Source organism: Mauremys mutica, chromosome 16 (genome assembly GCF_020497125.1).
Source record: "Mauremys mutica isolate MM-2020 ecotype Southern chromosome 16, ASM2049712v1, whole genome shotgun sequence".
Classification (NCBI taxonomy): Eukaryota; Metazoa; Chordata; order Testudines; family Geoemydidae; genus Mauremys; species Mauremys mutica.
Genome location: NC_059087.1, coordinates 11,250,748 through 11,273,150, shown reverse-complemented (window position 1 = coordinate 11,273,150; position 22,403 = coordinate 11,250,748). Strand labels below are relative to the sequence as shown.

At 45.1% G+C, this 22,403-nt stretch overlaps 1 protein-coding gene across 7 annotated transcripts in view; it reads left to right on the top strand.

Annotated features, from left to right (window-relative positions):
* TMEM132D (transmembrane protein 132D) overlaps positions 1-22,403 on the top strand; it is a 399,506-nt gene that overhangs the window by 365,022 nt on the left and 12,081 nt on the right. Inside the window, exon 1 of one of the 7 annotated variants that reach the window (XM_044990411.1) lies at positions 857-878. The exons of the other annotated variants lie outside the window; for them this stretch is intronic. The gene's annotated coding sequence lies outside the window, so the exon portion shown is untranslated. Of the gene's footprint in view, positions 1-856; positions 879-22,403 lie in introns of those variants that run through there. 7 annotated transcript variants of the gene reach the window in all.

The following is a 22,403-nucleotide window of genomic DNA, read 5'->3' as shown; positions in this document are numbered from 1 at the left end:
CTGGCCTGGCTGTGACCTTAGCTCTGCCTCGGTTTGCCTGTTCTTAAAAAAGAGATAGCAATACTCCATCTTTTCATGGTCCAGCGGATCGGGCACAGGTCTTGGCGTAACGAGAACAGGATTCTATTCCCAACTCTGGCACTGACTCACTCCGTGATTTTGGATAAAGTCCTTCAATTCTCTGTTTCTCCATTACTTCATCTGTAAAATGAAGGTGCCAGTGCCTGTATTATAAAGGGTGGTGCAAGGTTCAGTTCATAAGAACTGAAATATGACAAGGATGGGCACAGTTCATAGGCACTGAAATATCATAGTGAGGATCACAGTATACGTGACTAGTTTTGTTATATGATTTCTTTATTTGCAAAGTACTTTGACATCATCAGATGAAAGGAACTACTTAGTGGCAAATATTTAGTATCATCATCGTTATTATTATTATCAGACTAAGCTGAACTACTGATCAACTAGTGAAGCAGTACAATGATTTAGAGCCCAATCTAAGCTGATGGGAGTCCTTCCATTGATTTTAGTTGTCTGTGCAAAAAAGGTAGGATACGTTTAAACCCATTTTTAAAGGCTGTTCTAATATTGTATTTTCATGATTTAGTGAAACGTAATCAGTTTGCAGGCACACGCTTGTCTGACACGTCTGAATAGTTCGTAGAAGCTACTTGAGTTATCAGCACCATTCCTATTAATGTAGGTGAATGTCATATATTTAGCCGTTTGTCACATCTGCCATGGAAAGAAGTGAGTAGGAATAAGTAGGAAATAGCATTTGCCTTGTTTGCTAACTGCATATTTAATTGCACTCTAACAGCACACGTAATGATGCTCCAAAGACTCCGGTTCATTGCAGGGCATCGTGAGGGCAGGTGAGCGCTGTAAGTTTCAGAGTGCCTCTTAAGTTCCTATCTAGACCAGTAGAGCAATAGAGTCTTGGCTTTGTTATGAATATGGAAGAGTGGGGGGGCGGGTTTTACAGTCAGTCTCCAAAATATATTTTCCGCTTCACCAGGAGACCCATTTACTCAGTTGATAATTATTACATCTGTAATGCAAAGATGATGAGGTATTCGGTTCCCTTGTTACCCAGTGGGACTACGAAACTTCTTTGGGGTACCGTACCTTGGCTGGTACCAGAAAAAAGTGTAAGTCAGGTGTCAGGTACCTGAATCTGATGCCTAAAAGTGACTGAGCTCAAACTGTCATCGATTTTTAAAAGGTGGTTCAATGAAATATGCTGATCATTTTACAGGCCTTTTTCGGGGGGTGAGGGAGAGACAGATGCAGGCTGATTAATTCAGTCATCCCTGTAGAATGAATGAGATCTAACTAATTTGTCAAAATAATGACCCTTGGTCATGAATTAGGACATCCTGGCTTTGGAATCTCTCACTCTGCAGAGAGGATGGAGCTCGGTGCTACAACAAGGTGCTTGTTTTGCAGTGTATAATGAGGCTTGAGAACTAGCAGCAGCAGCGGCAGCATGTGCTGATGGCAGGAGGCATGTCAGAGCTTTATTGATGTTTTCACTTCTGCCTGGCAGAGGCAGCGCTTTTATTTGTCAGAGCAGGGTGCCTGGGAATACCAGGGGTTACTCCCTTTCTACAGCCCCACCCTCTCCTCACAAGAGCATGCAGCACATGTACGCACTCTCACTGCTGAGTTGTGTGCAGTTTTTCTCCCTCTTGATTAAAAAAAAATTATCCCCAGGGGCCAAGGGGTCAGCATCCTACTCACTGCCTTTCTAAGGGGCTGTGGATAGGGTGCATAGAATACGGACAAGAGTGAGAATGGGCATCCGCTTCTGGCAATTGTCAGAAATTAGTAGTCTGAGCACATCTGTGTGCAGCAAGGAGCAGGCAGATCTTTTGGTGGGTTCACCGAAAATAGCCAGATTACTGTCTGTGGGCCAGATGGTGAACCCCTTCCTCACAGGGAAGGAGGGAGTCGCATTCAGGCCCCATTTTTTTCCTTCTGAAGGAAGGTGATACAATTACGTACAATTGTCCCCAAACAGCCCCATTACCTCCTCTAATTAAGAGTGCAGCCTACCATTCCAGCGCTAGCTAAGTGCAGAGAATCAGGGTCATCAGTTAGATTTCCGTTCGATTGCTACCACTGTGAAGTGTTATTGCTTAGGATAATGTACTCCTGGAAAGTAGCTCACAACTCTGACCACTGCTGCTGTCTCATAGGGCTGAACTCCCAAGCTTTTTTTTTTGTTTAACACCTTGCTGGTAAGCCCCTTGCAAGTCTCGAAGTTACTTTAACAGTGACTGTGAGTTGGAAAACGGGCTGGCTAGCACCTTAGCCTGTCCAGATCTGCTGATTCTAAGCTTTCCTGGGTAGTTCGTGTGCTAGCAACTGTGTTTACACACTAGGTTACACACTTCTCTGCAAGGTGATTTTTGACCTTACTCCTAGGTCTCTTTGAGAACTTCTTTGTGAATTTCTCTCTGTGTCCAGTCTCTGGAAGATGTTAGCCCATCATCCCTACACTGGGATGCCTGAGTCCCTTATTATATATTTTCCCAACAGATTGTCTCCTTTTTCTACCCTCTAAGTGATATAATTGAATCCATGCTTCCGGCAGACACAGCAGAACTCCTTTTCCCCTGTGCCAACACCGTACCAGGGAGTGGAATTAATCTGGAAGATTACCTTTGAAAACATTTTATTAGCCAGGCAGAAATCATCCTGTCCTTGTTGCTGTGACTTCCTAAAAGGCTGATGTAGCAGGACTGGCTAGATGCTATCCATGCTGGAGACTTGAATAATCTTTTCATCACATGGTCAGTGCCCCACATGCCTTTTGGACCACACAGTTGCTCAGAAGAATGGCTAGGTTACATAGGTTATTTCAGCAATATTTGGCCACTGTTCTATTAAGCACCAGGTGAGAGATGACCTAAGTTCAGGAGTAGAGTGTTGGTCTCAGCTCATGGGACAGTGAAGTCTGAGAGCACAGAGGAGTTCAGACTCTCTCCTGTCCTTTCATCTTGTCCTTCTCATCTCCCTGCAGCTTCTTTTTTGCTCACCTCTCCTCCGTCCCTCTCCTCCTGTAAGTACCATTTATTCCTTGGAGGTCTGGCTTTATACTTGGCTTAGGTCAGATAGTTTTTCAGTGGTGTCCATGGTTAAAACTTGTGTAGATTCTTGGAAAGCAAGTTAAAAGAGCAGGAGACTTCTGGGTAGACAGCAGGAGTGCTGCTGTGCTGGGACTTTAGGGCCTGTTCAAAGCCGACCGCCGTTAATGAAAGGACTGGACTTCAGATCAGATCCTTGGACAGAAGTGTTGCATCTTCTCTGTTCACAACGTCAGCACTTGCTCAGACTGGTTTCTCTGGTGTATGTGTGTGGTGAGCAAGCTGGCATTTGTCTGGCCTCCATTTCCATTGTATCTGAGCACCTCACAATCTTTAAGGGATTTGGCCTGACAACACCCCTTTGAGGGCGGTGCTCTGATCCCCATTTCACAATAGAAAAACTTAAGAGACTTGCCCAAGTGACACAGGCTAATGCCCTAACCGCTGCACAATCCTCCCTGTCACGCTGCTTTCAATAAGTCCATCGGCAGAGCTTCATATTCCCTCTCCAGATGTAGAAGTGTCACTGCTGACTCCTCAGCAGCCCTCTGTCACTGCAGCACCAATGGGATAATTAGAGCTGACACTCCCTGTCTAGAGATTTCTTGGAAGCTGGGAAAATGAGCATCTTGTCAAAAAAAAAAAAGGCAGTGCTTCCAGTGCACGATGCAGTGACTGAGATGAGAGATGAATGATTTCCAGGAGCTGTGTAATGCATCAGCTGGGTGTCTTTTTCTAACAGTTTGGATATCCAGAACCATCAGTGAGGATTTACATTTCTCTTTCCTTTCAAGCTGTAAAGGGAAATTGATTTTTATGCTGGCCTGACTGTTTTTCCTCTACTTTTAGCTGGACCACATCAACAGCAAGTGTCGCAGCAGCCCTGCTTAATGCAGCAATAATGGGCATGTGTTCTTTCGTCTCATTTGATTGTTTGGGATTTTTAATTAAGTTTTGCGTTTGATTGCATTCAGCGCTGAAGGCCTTTTTAAAAGAGGATTTCACTGGGGTTGTCTTTTAACACGGTAATAATGAAATTAGTTCCAGACAGACATGAATCACAATTCAAAGGTTGATCTTTAGCAGTAAGTGAAACAAACAAATAAGCCTTAGAATAGCATTTCCAGTTATTCTAGATAGATAACAGGTAGAAACGTTATTGGCGCTCATGCTTCAGGGCATAAACTGGCCAGCAAGGGAGTCAGGAAGAAACTTTCTTCTGTGGGGTTGTTTAAAGGGTTTGCACAAGGTCTGTGACAGCTGTTATCTTAGCTGACAGACTGGGGAGTGAACCATGAACTTCCTGAACTAGGAGCATAAGCTGCTACAGTTTGAGCAAAGGCTCCCTACCTGTGGCAGCAAAAGACTCCTGTTCTCTGTGGATCAGGCACCAAGGAGGACCTGTAATACACACTAACTAGTGAATTACACATGCACCCAGTTATGTCCCATGTAAGCCCTCAGAATATGGCCCAAGTAGTGTGTTGGCTTCATGTCAAAGAGAGTTCACTTCTGGGCCTTCTTCAGAAGCATCCAACACAGCCAAGTGTCAGAACTGGGATACGGCACTAGATGACCCATTGCTCAGGTCTGGTGGGGCCCTGGCTTTGTTCCTCAGTCAAAGAACACAGTGCTGAAATTGTTCAGAGAATGGAGCTTTCCTCCAGCCCTTCTCCCAAGGACAAAGCTGGGTATAATGAGCATATATATAGTCAGGTGTCTTCAGCATATCCCTAGACAATTTTTCTAAACATTATGCGTTATTCTGAGCTATCCACAACTATTACAATGCTGATTTGAATTTGCTCAAGGAGCAGAGTTATTGTTTGTGGTTGGTACAATCCATCAACATAGCCTGCTAAGGCTAGATGGGGAAACGTGTCTCAGGGAAATGAGAAGAAAAATAGTCTGTTCTTTAGAAAGACAGGCTTGTTACCCTAATTGTAATATATGTGACCTCAGTGCCTGCATGGGAAATCCATTGGAAATACTGTACTACACAAAGGCCGTTAGGAACCAGACGGTGTGTACCATTACTGCTGTGGTTAACAGGGGCAGGATTCGCTGTAAATATCACCCAACAAATTAAGTTACCATGAGAGTTAAAGCTCAGAACCTCAGAATTCAATAAAGGCAGCAATGCTAAGCCTGCCAAGTGCCAAACTGTGGTCCTTGCTCTGGGAGTGCCAAAAGGGTAACAAATTCTGGGACGTAGTAATAGAGTCGTTACCAGGGGTTCGGCATGTCTGTCTAATCAAAGATAGACAAGCTGTAACAAGAGGAAGGATGGTCTTGTGACCAAAGCGCGAGACTAGGACTCAGGAGGTCTGTGTTTATATCTATCACAACGACCCTGCAGAGCCTTAGGTAAGTCACTTAATCGCTCACTGACTCAGTTTCCCTTTGTCTCTCATGTTTATACACCTCTACCTCGATATAACGCTGTCCTTGGGAGCCAAAACATCTTACCGTGTTATAGGTGAAACCGTGTTATATTGAACTTGCTTTGATCCACCGAAGTGCGCGGTCCCGCGCCCCCCCACCCCCTCCAGAGCACTGCTTTACCGCATTATATCCAAATTGGTGTTATATCGGGTGACGTTATATTGAGGTAGCGGTGTATACTGTAAACTCTTCAGGGCAGGGGTTGTCTCTCCTAAGTGTTTGTACAGCATCTGGCACAGTGGGGTCCCAATCGCTACTGGGGCCTTTCAGTAATAATGAAACACCGTCAGGAAGAAAAGTTCTCATCTGAGATGGACTGATGCGGATGGCAAGGGAGAGTGGCCTGCACAGTGTACAAGCCAACATAGCCAGGGAACAGCCACTTGCTGACCCACAGAGAAGCACGAGAGGTGGGATCCCACAAAGGCAGAGAAGATGAGCACATTGAGGCCATGAATCCTTGCTACCCTTAGCACGAGCAAGGAGGTGAAATCCGTAGATTTGTTCACTCGGGGCCAATCCTGAGCCCAGCTCAAGGGTCAGCCTCGGCACTGGACCGATGCATGTCCGGGCTGTAGCAATATTTGGGCCCACACATATACCCTAATTATGAGTTTAACTGTAAAGAGTGGATGAAAGTTCACAAAGTGTCACAATAACCAGTAACAACAAATGTTGATGGGAACAAGTGAAAAAGGGAGGTGGAAAGACTGAACTAGTCCGAACAAAAAGGCTCATTGATATAACTCCAGGACCATGTTAAGATCATGTCTGGTAAACAAGAGACGCTGGGACTGAAAATGGATGGACTAATACTGGTGTGGAAATTAGGTCTAACCGGTCACCCATTGCTCCCTTTTCTGGTCCTTAAAAGAAGAGATTTTGGGGGCAGAATAGCGGGGGAAAGAAAGCTCAGGAACAACAAGTGCTGGTTAAAAGACGGGGAAAGAGCGAGCCTCACAAGCTGCTACTCCCACCAGCTCCCAGGATCGACCCTAACACCGCTGGGGCTTCGTTGTCCTAGTCCTGAGAGATGTGCTGACCAGACTGGACCAAAGACAGGGACCCAGATGACATCACCAACGCCACGAGCTCTGACTGAATCCCAGATACCACCTGGGATATTAAACTTTGTTCCCCCGCGTCGACGTGTCCTTTTTCTCCCCCACCTTGTTTCACCTTTTTCCCTATCCCCTCTCCCTTTTCCTCCTGTCTCATACAAGTCTGGCTTAGCTAGCGAAGACTGTGTATTTTGCAATACTACTGTAAGCCTGTGACCAGAAAGGCAAGCAAAAACGATGCCCGAAACAACCCAGTGCTGGTCCAAGTTTGCCAGATCTTGGGGCGGCTAATAAGAATGTCTGTTTTACCAGCAGTGAGATTGCAAGGGAAAGTCAGCACCAGAGACAGAAGCTGCTTTTTCTATCGTTGCTGTTCTTTTCTCTCTCCTCTTGTGCGTGTTTGGTTGGGTTTGTCTTCTAGGAAAGAGGATCAGAATTTAGCAACAGCAGCAGCTCCAGCCCATCTCAGCTAACTTCTTCTCTTTTACCCCAAAAAGCAGTTATATTACCATCTAAGAGACTATTAGACAAGGCGGGGGGTGCGGTGGGAGGGTCTTTCTGAAGACATTCTACAGCGAAAGGGAAAGGGAACGAAGGACGTTGTTAAAATGAAAGCCTTACTTAACACTTTGCATTTCAAAGGCTTGGCCATTTTTCCTTCTTTTTCTGTATCTTTAAGTAAAGGTGCCACGGGGCTTGTCATGGTGTTTGCCATGGTACTAAGCAGGCTGAGGTCTCTGTGTACCCCAAACTTTGTTTAAAACTGTTTAATGGGGGACAGTTCCAGGGTCATGTTCACATTTAAGACTCTTTGGGCCCATTTATTCCATTGAAATTAATACAACAGTTCAGGGGAAGAGGAATTTTCCCCAAAGGCCGCCGAAGCAGCTACTAAGCTGTTACCCAGAGACTGTTGTAATGCAATGGCTAGAGTGCCCTTGTGGCTTCCTTCCTTTTCCAGGGCAGAAGATCCTGAGGTCTCACTCTCACATAGGCGCCGAGTTTCTAATCTGCCGGGGGGGTGCTTCCCCTCGGCTCTGCCCAAGCCCCATCCCCACTCCACCCCTTCCCCCAAAGTCCCACCCCCCTCTGTCCCGCCTCTTCCCGCCCCCACCCTGCCCCTTCCCCACCCAGTCCCACCCCCTCCCCCGAGCATGCTGCACCCTCGCTCCTCCCTCTCCCCCCAGCGCCTCCTGACACCACAAAACAGCTGTAGGGGGGGCGCTGATCTGTGGGGCCCACAGGCAGGCAGGAGGCACTGGCGGGAAGGGGAGGTTCTGGTAAGGGGGCTGCTGGTGGGTGCTCAGCACCCACCGTTTTTTTCCTGCGGGTGCTCCAGCCCCAGAGCACCCATGGAGTCAGCACCTGTGTACCCCCAGACCTACTCCCAGCCACCAGTAGCCTGGTGCCACACAGGGAGAAAATGCACCCCCGTGCGTAACCCCTTGCACACCCTGCCACCACCACCCTTCCACAGTGGAACTGCACCAGCTGTGCAATCAGAGGAGTTTCCCCAGCTGCAGAGGAAGGGCAAGAGTTGGCTCTTTATGAATACTGGTCTCTGAGTGTTGACAGACAGCCATGGCACTGAATCGTTTCCTTCAGACACTCCACTGGGACAAACAGGTTGGTCTTTCCCAGACCACTCCCAGCCACGTCTCCCCTAAGCCCAGCAAGGCCTCTGTAGGGTGTTAGAAGGATGGGCTATTGCCTGAGCAAAACTCTCCCTCTTGGAGCTACAGATGAAACATTTCATGAACATCAAAAGGGAATTTTTCCTTACAAAGAGATTTTTGCTTTTTACGGGATGAGCAAACCTCAGTGAACATATGATTTCTTTTGGTATTGATCTTCTAGCTTTGTTTTTATTGTTCTACAGGCAAGTGAGAATAACACACGCTGTACTCTGTGCAGCTATGGGAAAGTAACTCTAGTAGGGCATAAATCACATACCCAGTAAGTCCAGCCTAATACAGATTTGCTACCTTATATAGAATAATCGAAATATAGGGGCCTTGAGAGGTCATCTAGTCCAGCTCCCTGTGCTAAGGCAGGAACCAAGTATACCTAGACCATCCCTAACAGGTGTTTGTCCACCCAGTTCTCAAAAACCTCCAATAATGGGGATTCCACAACCTTGGAAGCCTAATCCAGTGCTTAACTATCCTTGTAGTTAGAAACTTCTTCCTAATATCTAATCTAAATCTCCCTTGCTGAAAACCAAGCCAATTATTCTTATCCTACCTTCTGTGGACATGGAGAACAATTAATCAATTCGTCTTTACAACAGCCCTTTCATAGTTAAAGGCTATCAGGTCCCCTTCTCAGTCAGAACATGCCCAGGGTTTTTTTTTTAAATCTTTCCCCACAGGTCAAGTTTTCTAAACTTTTCATCATTTTTGTTGCTGTCCTCACCAGTGTAGAGGAGAGTGGGACAGTCACCTCCCATGTCTTACATACAACACTCCTGTTAATATACCCCAGAATCATATTAGCCTTTTTTTAAACTGCACCACATTGTTGGCTTACATGCAATGTACGATCACTATGACCCCCAGAAAAGTGTGGCAGTGCCGTGCAGTGCAGTGCAAAGTACGGTAAACCGAGCAAATATGGTAAGAATCTTTTTATATCATTTGTGAATTACATGAATAGAGCGAAAATGTTTTCATGGACATCAACCAAATCACCTAATGGAGTGCTCATGGAATAGGATGGGTCAGCATGAAATATCCTGCGTGTGGCACCTGTTTTATTATGATTCTACACAAAACTATTGTAACTGCAGTCATGTTACTAGTCTTCAAATACTTTGGCTCAGTGTGGTCCACACGTATGATTCCGGGCAAGACCTGAAGCCAGTTATTGCTTCTGAGCTACGTGGTGCTTTTAGCACGTGGCCCATAGTAAGGGGAAGCACATTGATGTGCTTAGTAGCATAATGCTTCGGAAAGTTATAATGCCTCCTGGGACTCTCCAGATACACTGGGATGATGTAGAAGTAATTTGCAACACCCCTTTATGGGTGCATGTCCCCTCTTCCATATGTGGCCAGCCAGACTCCATCCAGTTGCTCCCAGTGGGGAGCAGCCCCTGCGTACCCCCAAGTTTCATATGCAATATGGTCAGCCTTAACACAGGCTACACAAGGCAGGGTGAGTCCTTATTCCCTTCCACTCCCCAACACAACTTTTGTTAGACAATGGAGCCTGTATTAGGAAACTAAAGAAGGATTGAATCTCCCGGTTACTGCGGGGGTTAGTCTGTATGTCTGGCCACAGTTTTCCCTGTCTGTGTTTAGTCAGTCTAAGCCATTGCATTCTTCACCAGTTCTATTTCACTTGGAAGCTAAAGCATTTATTATCTGGAGACAAAGAGGCCGTCTCTGTTTCTCTCTTTTCAAGAACCAAAAATCAAAAGCACTTCCTCTCACTGTACATTATTCCTCCTCTTAATCTTCACATGGGGGGAAAAATATCACTCATTTCAGGATTAAAAACTATCGGTATTGAAGGAAATGATGTTGTTCCCCCCTACGCCAACCCCAGATTACCAAATCATAGCCCAGGGAGTGCTTGTGGTTTTCAAAGCGGAATCTGAAAAGGGTACGGAGCATAATTATCATAAAGACATACAGGATTTGCACATTACAAATGATTGTGGCTTCTGCAGTCTTAAATACTAGGGGACAGGGTCAAGATGGCAGCTCTGATTACGCGTAAGACTGTGGTTGACTTTTCTTGGCACTTCTATGTGATAGCGCCTATGTTTCAGTGGCTTGCTGGTTCGGAGAAGTGGACTCCAAAATGAGCTCATTGTTTTAGCCATGTTGTGCTGGTACAAACCCATATCATCTGGCACACTTCATAACATGAGCCTCGGGCGGACAGGAAGTTGCACCCTTTCCTTTCCAGCTGGAATGCAGGAACAGCAAGGTAGCCAGCAGCAACTCAGGAGTGGTGGTTGTGGATAGGGTGGACAGCAGTCAGAATGAATGAAGCCATTTGATTTCTCTGTGCTGTTTCCTGAATGTCAGGAATAGAGTTTCATCCTATTCGTCTTCAGACAGGACCATGTCAGGCCTTCAGTCTGGTTGTGTCTGCTGTTCCCTGCTGCAGACTGAAAAGATGTAGAATGGTATTCTGATAATTAAATCTGAGGTAATTGATCTATCAAGTCCCTATCACCTCCTCATTATTTATAAAACAATCTTCACAGCATTCCATATGGATGAAGGGAATATTATTTGACAAACACAATACAGAGAGATTAGGTATGGTGACCAGATAGCAACTGTGAAAATATGGGACAGGGAGTGGGAGGTAATAGGCGTCCATATAAGAAAAAGTCCCCAAAAATGGGACTGTCCCTTTAAAAACGGGACATCTGGTCACCCTAAGATTAGGTGACTTGCCCCAGGTCATCTAGGAAGTCTGAGGCAGAGCTGGAATTTGAACCTAGGTTTGCTGCATAATAGTTTAGTGCCTTAGCCACGGGTTCAGGCTCATGCTCCTTCCCTGCAAGTGAGAGCAGCTTTATGGCCTTCAGTGGCACTACCCCAGATTTTCATAAATGTAACCGAGTTTAGAATCTGACCTATAGTGATATGTATTGCTGGACTGTAGTTAAACAGAGTTTCATTGTGGTGGATTGTTGTGATTTGTTACTTCGGTTCAAGCTGGAATTGGTCGGAGAAACTTCAGTAGAACCATATTATATCAGAATACACAGTTCTGTCCCAAATCAAATAGCTTCACAAAATCAGGTTGATTTCACTGCAGTTTTGTTTCAGAAGAAAACTGGGGTAAGGAGCTGGGGAGGAGAGTAACAACAGTGTTGAACATTTTGTTCTGAAAGTGTCAGAACATCTGGTTCCTACATTTTTGGAACAGAACATTTTGATTTTTCATTTTTAAACAATGCTTCATTTCAATTTTTTATTCTGGGTGGTATTATATATTTTAATAACACAGAATTTGTTAAAAAAAGACAAAATTGAAACAAGATGACTTTGTCAAAAGAGAACATTTTGATTGACTTAAAGCAATTTTTTTTTTCAAAATTCTCCGTTAGGCAGATTTTTGAATTTTTTCATTTTCACTTTGGTTTGGAATGAAGCCAAGTTTCAAAATCCTTCACAGATTAGAACTTCCTCCAAAAGCTATAGCTGCAGTACCAAGAGGCGGGGACCGCTGAACATCAGAACTGTACCACAAGCTGGTTACTGTCTATTGTGAGAGACAATTGTTTAGCTTCAGGTGAAGTGAAGGAAGCTCTTCTTAGAGGCTGCAGGTAGCTCATAAACAACTACTAAACTATCCATGATAGGAGTGTGCATTCCTGCGTGCCCGTATGTCCCATCCTGTCTAACTAAGGATCATCTCCTTTGGCAAAATTCACTTGTGTGCAGTGGGCCAGTACACACATTATGCATAACTTAAGTCCCTGAAGACGCATAAGCCTTTGCTAACCCTCTACATAGGATGAATTTTGGGTCATGTCAGTAGTAAAGATACATGCAAAAAATAAAATTGAAGGGAAAAAATCTGCAGAAATGAAATATTTTTGATCTAGGTTAAAAATAAGGAGGTGATTCCTCAGGAGAGATTTTTAACCAGGGGGCTTTCAGTTACTTACACCTATAGACTTCATATATTGTGGCTGATCCATAACATTCACAGGGGAGGCAGCATGCAGCTAGAACTGGATGTTTGCCCAGAACTGTAAGTCCTTTTAATATGTGCTACTGCATATTTCACTCAGGTATATTTTGCTGGGGATAATGTATTAATGTTTGCCACAAAGCTGCAGAACAAAATAAGATTTCCTTAGGAATTAATTGGAAGCAGTGTTTTCCTAATCAGTATTCCCTAAAATGTGCTCGAGGTGCATTAGCACATTACGAAAGCTACCAGAGAGCCATCTTTTATCTACATGGGTCTCAGCTCAAATCCATAGGGTAGTTGAACTTTTTCTAAAGCAGTGGTGCTGTTAGCTGGGATTGGAACATAGTATCAGTGGTGCAAGTAAAATCCATTTCTTACTGGTACGGAGGGAGTGCGGGGGAGTGGGGAAAACCAACTAAGGGGAGGGGGCCCGTGACCTCCCCACATGACTCTCCATGTGACTCCTCACCAGCCTGCCGCCAGCCCGGGGCCCCCATGCTCTGCCCGTCCCCTCCCCACATCCATCCCATGTTACCTGGGGGGCGGCTCTGTCCTCCTGCTATACCGGAGACTTTGGGGCAGGGCACTCCCGGAAACCACAGCGGGGAAAGGGGCAGAACCCCTAGCCCCGCCCCCTGCCCTTCCACATTGCTGCGTCTCCATCCTCCCAATGTGTACTATAGCAGCAGCCCTGCCGGAGGACAGGGTTTGGGGGGCGAGGCTGGGTGGGGCAGAACTGCTGCCGGAGGGGTGCCAGTGTTCTGCTCCTTTCCCTGCTGCTGCCCCTCCCAGCCGGGAAAGGATTAGAACTCCCATCCCCGCCCCTCAGCCCTCTGCTCCAGCGGGACTGCTGCTGTGGTACACAGAGGGAGACGCAGCTCTCCTCTGGCGGCACTGCTGCTGTGTCCTTCCGGTACGCTGGACCAGCTATAAAGAGTTTGCTGGTCCGGCGTACCAGCGCGTATCGGCCTGCTTGCACTGCTGCACGATACGATGGGGTCACATAATAGGGAGCTACTATGCAGAACCTTTTCAAATTGGAGAAAACATTTAATAGATACATAGAGTGGGCTAGAAGGTATCACTGTGATCATCTAGTCTCACCTCGTGTACAACACAGGCTATAGAACTTCCCTGGATTAGAGCGTATCTTTTAGAAAAACATCCATTGTTGATTTAAAAATTGCCAGTAACGGAGAATCTACCACAACCCTTAGTCAGTTGTTCCAGTGATTAATTATACTCACTGGTAAAAATTAGCACCTTATTTCCAGTCTGAATTTTTCTAGCTTCAGCTTTTACTATTGGATCTTATTATGCCCTTGTCTGTTAGACTGAAGAGTCCATTATCACAGGGCTCTGGAGCGGAGCCCGGAGCTGGAGTGCGGAGCAGCTCCAGAGCAGTGGAGCTGCAGGTTTTTGCCTGGAGCTGGAGCGGAGCTGGAGCACAGTTCCAAAGCCCTGCATTATCAAGTTTTTGTTCCCCACGTAGGTACTTATAAAAGTGATCAAGTCATCCCTTCTCTTTCTTAGGTTAAATAGACTGAGCTTCTTGAGTCTACCAGTATAAGGCATGTTGTCCAATTCTTTAATCATTCTCACAGCTCTTCTCGGAACCTTCTGTCAACATCCTTCTTGAATTGTTGAGACCAGAACTGGACACGGTATTCCAGTAGCAGTCACACCAGTGTAAAATACAGAGATAATATAACCTCTCAATTGCTACTCAAGATTCCCATGTTTATACATCCAAAGATCACATTAGCCTTTTTGGCCACAGTGTTGCAATGGGAGCTCATGATCAGCTGATTATCCACCATGACCCCGAAGTTCTTTTCAGAGTCACTGATTCCCAGGATAGAGTTCCACGTTCTTTACGTATGGCCTACATTCTTTGTTCCTAGATGCATCACTTTACATTTGGCCATATTATAACAATATTGTTTACTTGTGCCCAGCTTACCAAGCAATCCAGATCACTCTGCATTAGTGATCTGTCCTCTTCATTATTTACCAGTTGCCCAATTTTTGTGCCATCTGCAAACTTTATCAGTGATGATTTTAAACATTTTCCTGGAAAGCAGATGCCTTTCACATAAAAATTATTTTTCAAAAAATACTACTTTCCATCAAAAAACAGTATTGATGGAAAATTTGCATCCAGCTCTTGTTGTGAGATCCTCTGATGGAAGGTGATACAAAAACACAGAGTACAATTATCAATGAATGTACATATTTCTTACTCAGTTCTGGTGCACCCACCAACGGTTGGAAATCATTAGCCTATAATCTAACAGTCCTCCTAATTTACACATATTTGCTGTCTCCTCTGCTTTCGATGTAACCAGAAGGAGCCTGTTCTTTTCGTTTCAATATCAGCTTTCATGCTGAGCAGCTGATCCCCCTGGAATGGAAACTGGTTTCCCTTGATTGACTGCCACATGGTAGCAAAGGTTGACTAGGTCAGAAATGCCAATCTGACATGAGCCCATTTTGTTTCGTTCTTATTTCAGAGCACTACTTCACGGAAAGAAAACACAGAAAGGCTCTTGCATTTTTTGCTGACACTTATGACGTGATCAATTGCTTGGGATGAGGCAAAGCAGCCTGGACAAAGTGTAGACGTTCACATTTTTTCCCCCCTCTAGAGTAAATAAATGTTGACAGACCTCAAGGCAACATCAGATTTAGGATTTGGCTGGAGTTAAGTAGCTGAGCTTCAAGCCAGGCTGTGTATTTTTTGCTCCAGCTGTAGAGCAGCACAACTTAGGATGTTAGTGCCACCGACAGTTGAGGAGACACTGTATGTTGAGTAGCTCCTGCCTCTGCAAATAGCGCGGGAGTCAATGGGTCTTCTTAGGGGAGAAAGCTCTACTCAAGGGTGAGTGAGGGTAATAGAATCTGGCCTAAAATTGATGCAACTTCTCTTTCCGATCCCTTTCCTTCTAAAATAAAAAAGTTCTCTTCTCTACTACACAGGGAAATGCTGTAGCTCAGGAGCAGATGTTCAGTAATTATTCCCGATTCCAGCATCCTTTGGTGTGGTCAGGCAATGTGCTACCACCAATAGATTTTTACTATTAGATTCTGATCTCCTATGGTTTTGGTTCTGATTGGATTCAAAACTAGGAAGGGTGTATTTTCTAGCTACACAGTGGTCTTGGGTCCACTTTACCTCCTGTCTTGCCACCTTGCTACTGTCAGTCACTTGTCCCTGTCTTGCGTAGTTTCAGGCTGGGGTCAGTTCCCAGACTTCACAATCTTGTATCTCATTCTTCTGCTGTCTGCTAAGTATCCATGGTTAAAGGTGACGCCACATTCCCCGCAGCACTTGCCGGTGTCTTACAGAATAGGAATGTTAATGGTTTCCTCCTTTTGCACCTTGTTACAAAGCTTAGGTGCCTCCTGGAGTCTTTCAAAGCTCAAATGAGTTCTATTTGTTATTTTCCTGGCCAATCACTTTTTCCTCGTTATAGAAAGGCCGGAAAACTCTCCTGTTCTTCTAAGTGACAGCACTGATTCAGGCAGGACTCATTAATATAATTTATCTTGCTAACTACTACTGCTTGTGCTTGTGGGCTAAGCAATATGCGCCATCCTAAATCAGCAAATGTCTGGTAAGCCTGCCAAGGTGGCAGTTATGTATTTGAAATGTAGAGTATAAGGAGAGCGGTGCTTGCACTGGGGAAGGATTACTGTCCTGCATTGCCATGCATTAAGATTAGAAGCCCAGCGCATGGTGCATTCCTGAAATATAGGCTGTCAATTGGGAACAGCGGAGACTAGCTTTCCTAATCGTCTGTCCCTCATGATGCCCTAATCCAGAGTCTTCATAACTGACCTATGTGCTTCTCATTTTCGTAGACTTATTAGGTGCCTCTTTGTAAAAGAGCCAACAGAATTACCGCAGGAGGGGGAAAAAAACCGGTTTCCTGTAAGGATTTGTAAATCAGTATCACATGTGGGCTAAATGATGCTAACGAGGTGGGGAAGTGCTTCAGTCTCTGGTGTTGCTGTGGCCTAAAAGAAATGTGGTACCCTTCCACTGTAAAATACCGAATGCACTATTCCTCCTGCCTTCTTTCCAGACCCGAGGAAGCAGCTCAGCCCAGTAAACTAACAAAGGCAGGTCTGACTAGCTGGTGACTTAGCCATCCAAGGTAACATTTACTCCAGACAGTTTCTAATAAGTATGAGAAAAGCAGAGAGGTGGTGTTAGGACAGGCAGTGAGGCCAACTACCATGATTCTTCACTGCCCAGAACTTCGCAGAGGCCTTTATACCTGTGATTAGTGGGTGTAGAATGCTACCAAGTCAGAATGTCTTTCTTACAATAGTGGCAGCGTTTTACACCTCCTTCATGGGCCCTTTTGCACAGCGCTACACAATGACACAGATGCAAATCAGCACAGAATCAGATGTAAGAAGTTAGAGTGAAAAGTGTGTGGGGAATCTGCCTCGTTGCAGGAGTGTCTGGCTTCTGTTGATGACTTTTGCTGAACAGGGATGCCAAAGGCTTTGTGTTTGCTTGCTCAGATAAGAGAGTGAACTCTCCAAAATCCAATACCATCCACAAGAGGAAGAAATAAATTCCCATTTCTGTGTTCTATCTTATGAAAAAAAATAATAAGGAAGCTTTGTAACTATTTCTCTTGCAATCAAAACTGAAGAGCTTGGAATGTCCATGTGCTACTTTGGAGCGGCAAGTAGGTTTCTTTTTAAACAACACAATCAGACACTTTAACAGTGAAAAGTAAGGTGTCTCGGCACAGCAAAAAATCCACACTTTCAAGTCCATATTTGCTTTTCAGGGAAAAGCTCCTCAGTTTGCTAGAGCAGCAACACTTTCAAGTTTGCAATGACACCAAGTGGGCTGGGTGCATAGTCTTGGGCTACATTATGCACAACTCTGTCTGGGAGACTGGCATTTGTCTCAAGAAGAATGAGTAGTTAATTGGTGGGATTTTTGAAAGCACTCAGTGCTTCTATTCCCACTGAGGTTGATGTAAGTTCTGCCATTAATGTCAGAGTTTAGAGTTAGGCCAGTTTGGAAATCTCACCCTACAAATTTTGTAGGATGATTGATCCCCACACCACACCCAGTTTGCCATAAATCTTTTGTTTAGTGCATTCATGACACGGCCACATACCTACTTCATAATTCCACTGTATCCCTCTGTATTGTGCTGGTGACAAGCAGCCTCTAACCTCTGCTGCCCTGGTTCACTGAGATTAGATGTATGTGGCTCAGGGGAAGCCTGCTAAAGCTTTTCTAGCTGTTCACCAGCATAAGAGAAAGAGGGGAGTTGCAGGAGCCAAACCAAACCCCAGGCACTTCTCTGTACTTCCAAGTTCACTGTTACAAATGCCACTTAAGAGACCGTCCCCTCGGGAGATAAAAGCTTCCCCAGGTTGAGAGATTATCTGGAGGGTCTTGTGGGAGCTAACTGTATCCTCTGTAAATTAAATGGAGGACAGCTCAGCACATTTGTGTGGAAACCTATTGTGATACGATGGTCCATAAAGCTCTAGCAAGAGAGCGGCACAGTAATGATTTAATGGCATTATTGTGTCCTGGCGTTAGCAGTGGCCAGAGCCCAGGGAGGGCAATGACAGCAGCATGTTAGCAGCAAAAGAAAAGGGAATCCACCTCCACTGTCCCATCCCGGCTTGTTTCATTTCTAGGGAGACAGAGCATTGCCAGCCCCGAGAGATCAAACATCAGAAGCTAGGCCGAAGGGAAATAAATCATCAGGTCTGTGTGGAAAACATGAGATTGATTTCAGGGTCAATTTGTGCACACCTTCATGTACAGGGTTCCAGTCTTACCCGTCTTACCCTGAAAAGGGGCTTTCGTATTTCACATGTCATAGACAGATTCTTATTTAATATAGAGATATTGATGAGGCATCTACCTTTTAAAATGTGCTTACTAGTTCTCTGGAAATTGTCTGAGGTAAATAAACTTATTCTGGGCTGATCCCCCATAACATTCCTACAGGGAGAAGTTTGCTTACACACACACACACACACACACACTCCCCTCATTCAATGCACTCAAGAGCTTAATAAACTTGGAACTTCCCTATTTCTGTCTCAGACAGTGAAGGGTGAAGAACACCCCGTCCCGATTTTTTACACTTGCTATCTGGTCACCCTGCCTGAGGGTGCTCAACTGAGACCCAGCAAACTCATTTCACATAGGCCACCAAAAGAGCTATTTGCAAGAAGGGAACAAACTGACAGAGAAACTGCCTGGTTTTTGGAAAACCTATATCCTTTTTCTCTCTTCTGCTGAATGTTCTCTTTCTGCTTTAAGATGAATAGTTTGGACACGTCTGAAGTAAAACAAGGCAAAGATAATCTGCTTTTTGTAATGATGACCTGTTTCTGAATGCCCTGGCCTGATTTATGAAAATGAAGTATATGTTACACCATGTCTTGGTGCTGCTCTGTTGGCATTGTGAACAAACTGCAACCGAGCCATCGCTTTTATTCATCCAAAGGACTGGCTGGGAATTGAATGATCAAATACTTACTGCTCTCTTCATTTACAGAGGAGTAAACGGGAGAGATTGGGTAACCGAACTGCTCAATCTCTCCCTGCCCGCCTGCATCTGTTTGTTTTTATACATTATAATCTTAACAGCACAAGATCAAGGTATTTCTTTAATCACTCTTGCAGTAGTATTGGGGTTTGGTTTACTCCCTGTTTATGATAACCCTGGGGAAGTCAGAATTGAAGTCTGTTTTCCTGCCAGCTTTATTTTCTCTCTCCATTGCATGGCCATTAATGAATTTAAAATCTGACAGCCTGATTCTCCTCTCACCCTGTGTCAATCAGGAATAACTCCATTAAAAGGGAGAGATTCTCACCCCCACTCCAGTTCCTTTATGCCGCATAAAAGGGCCAGAGTGGCATAAAGATGCCCTCAAAGCCCTATATCCCGCTGGGGAAGATTCCCCTGGTGCAGGCACTGTAAGGCTGCTCCCAGGGACCTCCTCAAGCTCCTCAGTGCTGGGGCAGGGGCGGGGCGGGGCAGGGTTGGGGGTGGGAGAGGCATGCTGAGGCGGCCGAGATTCTGGGCAGTGCTACCACACACAGGACAACTCAGGGAGGCTGTTGTAGCTTAGGTCCCCTGGGCTGCAAGTTCTAAGGTGCAGCTCCTAGAAGTCCAGCATAGAACCTCACCCCAGCTCTCACACTCAGATCAGTGTCAGAAGTTACTTATACCCAGGAGCCGCTTGGGGGTGTAGTCCCAGCTCTGTGGCCTTGGGAGATGCTTAGCCTCTCTGCCTCAGCTTCCCGCTCTGGGAAATGAAGATACTTGATTAATTGCCTCCCCAAGGCATGGAGTTAATTAGTTAAGGCTGCGTAATTGCTTAGTATAACTAATTGTAAGTGAGGCACTGGAGTTGTAAGCTAATACACTGGCCTCAAGTTTGAGAAAGGAAAATCCCCATTTACAGGCCATTCATTGCAGTCGGTATCCAGCCTTCAGTGTGCAGAGGCAAGCTAAGTATCTGAGGCATTCAGCTCCCCGGCTGATTATTTTCCTCAGAGCCACCTGGGCTTGAACTTTGATCTGCAATGACTCAGGGGTAAACGAGAGCTTTGAGGCTTTGTCTAATTTTTCTCCTCGCGGGCATCCCAAGGAAAAGAGAGAACCAGCAAGTAGCAGCTGAAGCTCATTAGCACACCAGAGATTTTCAGTGTCAGAGCATCACTTAAAACACACAGAAGGATTAGGAGGAACGCGCAGTGCTAGCGGGGAATGGAAGATCCTCTCCTGCAGATCTGAGGTAACGTGAGGTGAGAGAGGAAGCAGGAGTACCAGTCACTGCCTGAGGGTCCTGTGCCCTCCTGTCTGGCAGACAGGACATTGGAGAATACAGGTGGGAAGAATGATGCACGTGAGCACAATACCTGTAGGGCGGCACTGTGCCCCTGGTACTGATCCAAGTGGAAGGACTGCTCTCTTCCAGTGCCCTGGGGATGGAATCTACCCTACACACACAAGAATCCATCCATGTGGAAATGGTTTTGCTATTAAGCCCTTTGTATGGAAAACCAAAATACCAAGGATGTAAATTGTGCCACAAAAGCTGATGATATTTAAATAACATTTACATTCACTCAGCATTTAAACAGAAAAGTAGAAAACGGCATTAAATTCAGATAAGTGCAAGATTATGCATTCAGGAGTCAGAAATATTAAATATATCCACATAATGGAAAAGAAGGTCTGGCTGGTAATGGATTGTGAAAAGAGTTCAGGGTTTTAATAGATCATTCCTTCAGATCATCAGCACTGTAAAGTGGTAGTTAATAAATTATTTGACATGTACATTTACTCATATATTTTAACTAGCTGTAATGAACAGGTCTTGTCGGCTCACCTAGAGTCCTGCAATAGCTGCCAAAGCGCTTGAGTGAGATTTAGTAACTCTCAGCAGTATTGATAGCCAGGGCTGCAGGTTATTATGACTAAAGTGTTGTCAGAAATGGCTTGGAAAGGACATTGTGTCCGACCCTTGTCAGACTCACAGTATTGAGGTAGGCTTGGGTTATGCTCCCAACCCTGAGCTTTTGGATGGACGAAATGTCTTCTGCAGAGGTCAGCTGTAGACACACATGACCATCTCTTTCTTGATAGATCCTAGTTCTGCTAACGTAGAACCTTTCAATATCAATCCATATGGCAAGTCAGGGGCAACCTAAGAAGGTGGTCGCCTAGGGTATTATTTTTGCAAGAGCACAGTGACTGCCTCGGACACTGATCAGCTGGCCAGTCCCACACTCTTGTTCTCCAGTTAGAGTTCTATCCATCTGGTTCATCCTCTAAGGGACAGGAGGTTTCTGTTTCTGCTGTTGGCTGCAGCAAGGCCTTGGCCTCCCAGAATCCTTTGTACTATCACCTACTGCACCTCTTTCAGAGCACTGCTGCAGCCAAGGAATTCTGGGTCATGTTTGAAGAAGTAAAGGCATCTTCTGCAGATGGTTAAGCAGACACTTTCTTCTTCCAGAGGAAGAAATGATACAAATAGAGGATCCAGTCGGTTACTGAGCTGGCTGTGCTGGTGGGAAGGAGGGAACAGAAATTGATGGGAGAGTCATTGCCCAATTCTCTCTTTGCCTCAAGTGTCAAGGATGAGGGCATTGGGCTTCAGGTTTGGGTTTACAAGACCGGGGTGGTTTAGACAGGAGTTCCATTTCATTTGAACTCAAATGAATTCAAAAGTGGTTCAGAATGAAGTCCGGTTCTCTCTCATCTCTTGATGAAACTGATAACTTTTATCATACAACACACACACACACCTCCTCCTACCTTTCATGCTGTACATTAACGAAGGCACTATTTTATTCAGCTTCTTAAAATGCAAAAATCAAGCGCTCTTTATTAGGGAGAGGTTGAGGGGAAATGCTAATATCAGATAATCCTCAGCATGTGTAGTCTTTCAAGGAACCTCCCGTGCCGTAAATTATAATAAACCTGTCTGGACTTGTTTCAGTAAAACTTTTTTCAATCCGATTTGAGTGCTTTTTATATCAAGAGAGATTTAAGAGCTCACATTGATAAATGGAGCCCTATTGACACGATGAATACATGCCTCCAGATATGGATGGATTAGAAAACTCCCTCTGTCTCTGTTGAACAACAAAATACCATTTTCTGTTTGCTTTGCATATGCTTGTTTTATTCTGTGGTACTGTCCTCAAAATGTATTCTTATCCATTATGAAACTGGAAAAAAAATGTTTCAAGGCCCCCAAACATAGCATTATTATGACAGCTCCACCATCTCCAGCAGGTTGGGTTTGTTTGGATTGTGAGCGTCCAGCTCCTTTTCTCTACTATCCCTCATTAGGGACTAGGTCCTGTAGTCCTTACTCATGCAAAACTCCCACTGAAGTCAAAGATAGCAGGGCTGGACCATCCTAGAATAACCTACAAGTCACTTGGATTCTGCATGATGCAGGACACTAGGACAAACAACGGTAGATTATCATCATGTGAAAAGAGCCCAAAGTTCATCCAAACTATGGAAGGCTGGGAAGCAATAGAAGAAGGGAGAAATGCGGTGCAAGAAGAGGGAAGGGTGACGGGATCAGAGGAGCTGGGGGTGTTTAAGAAG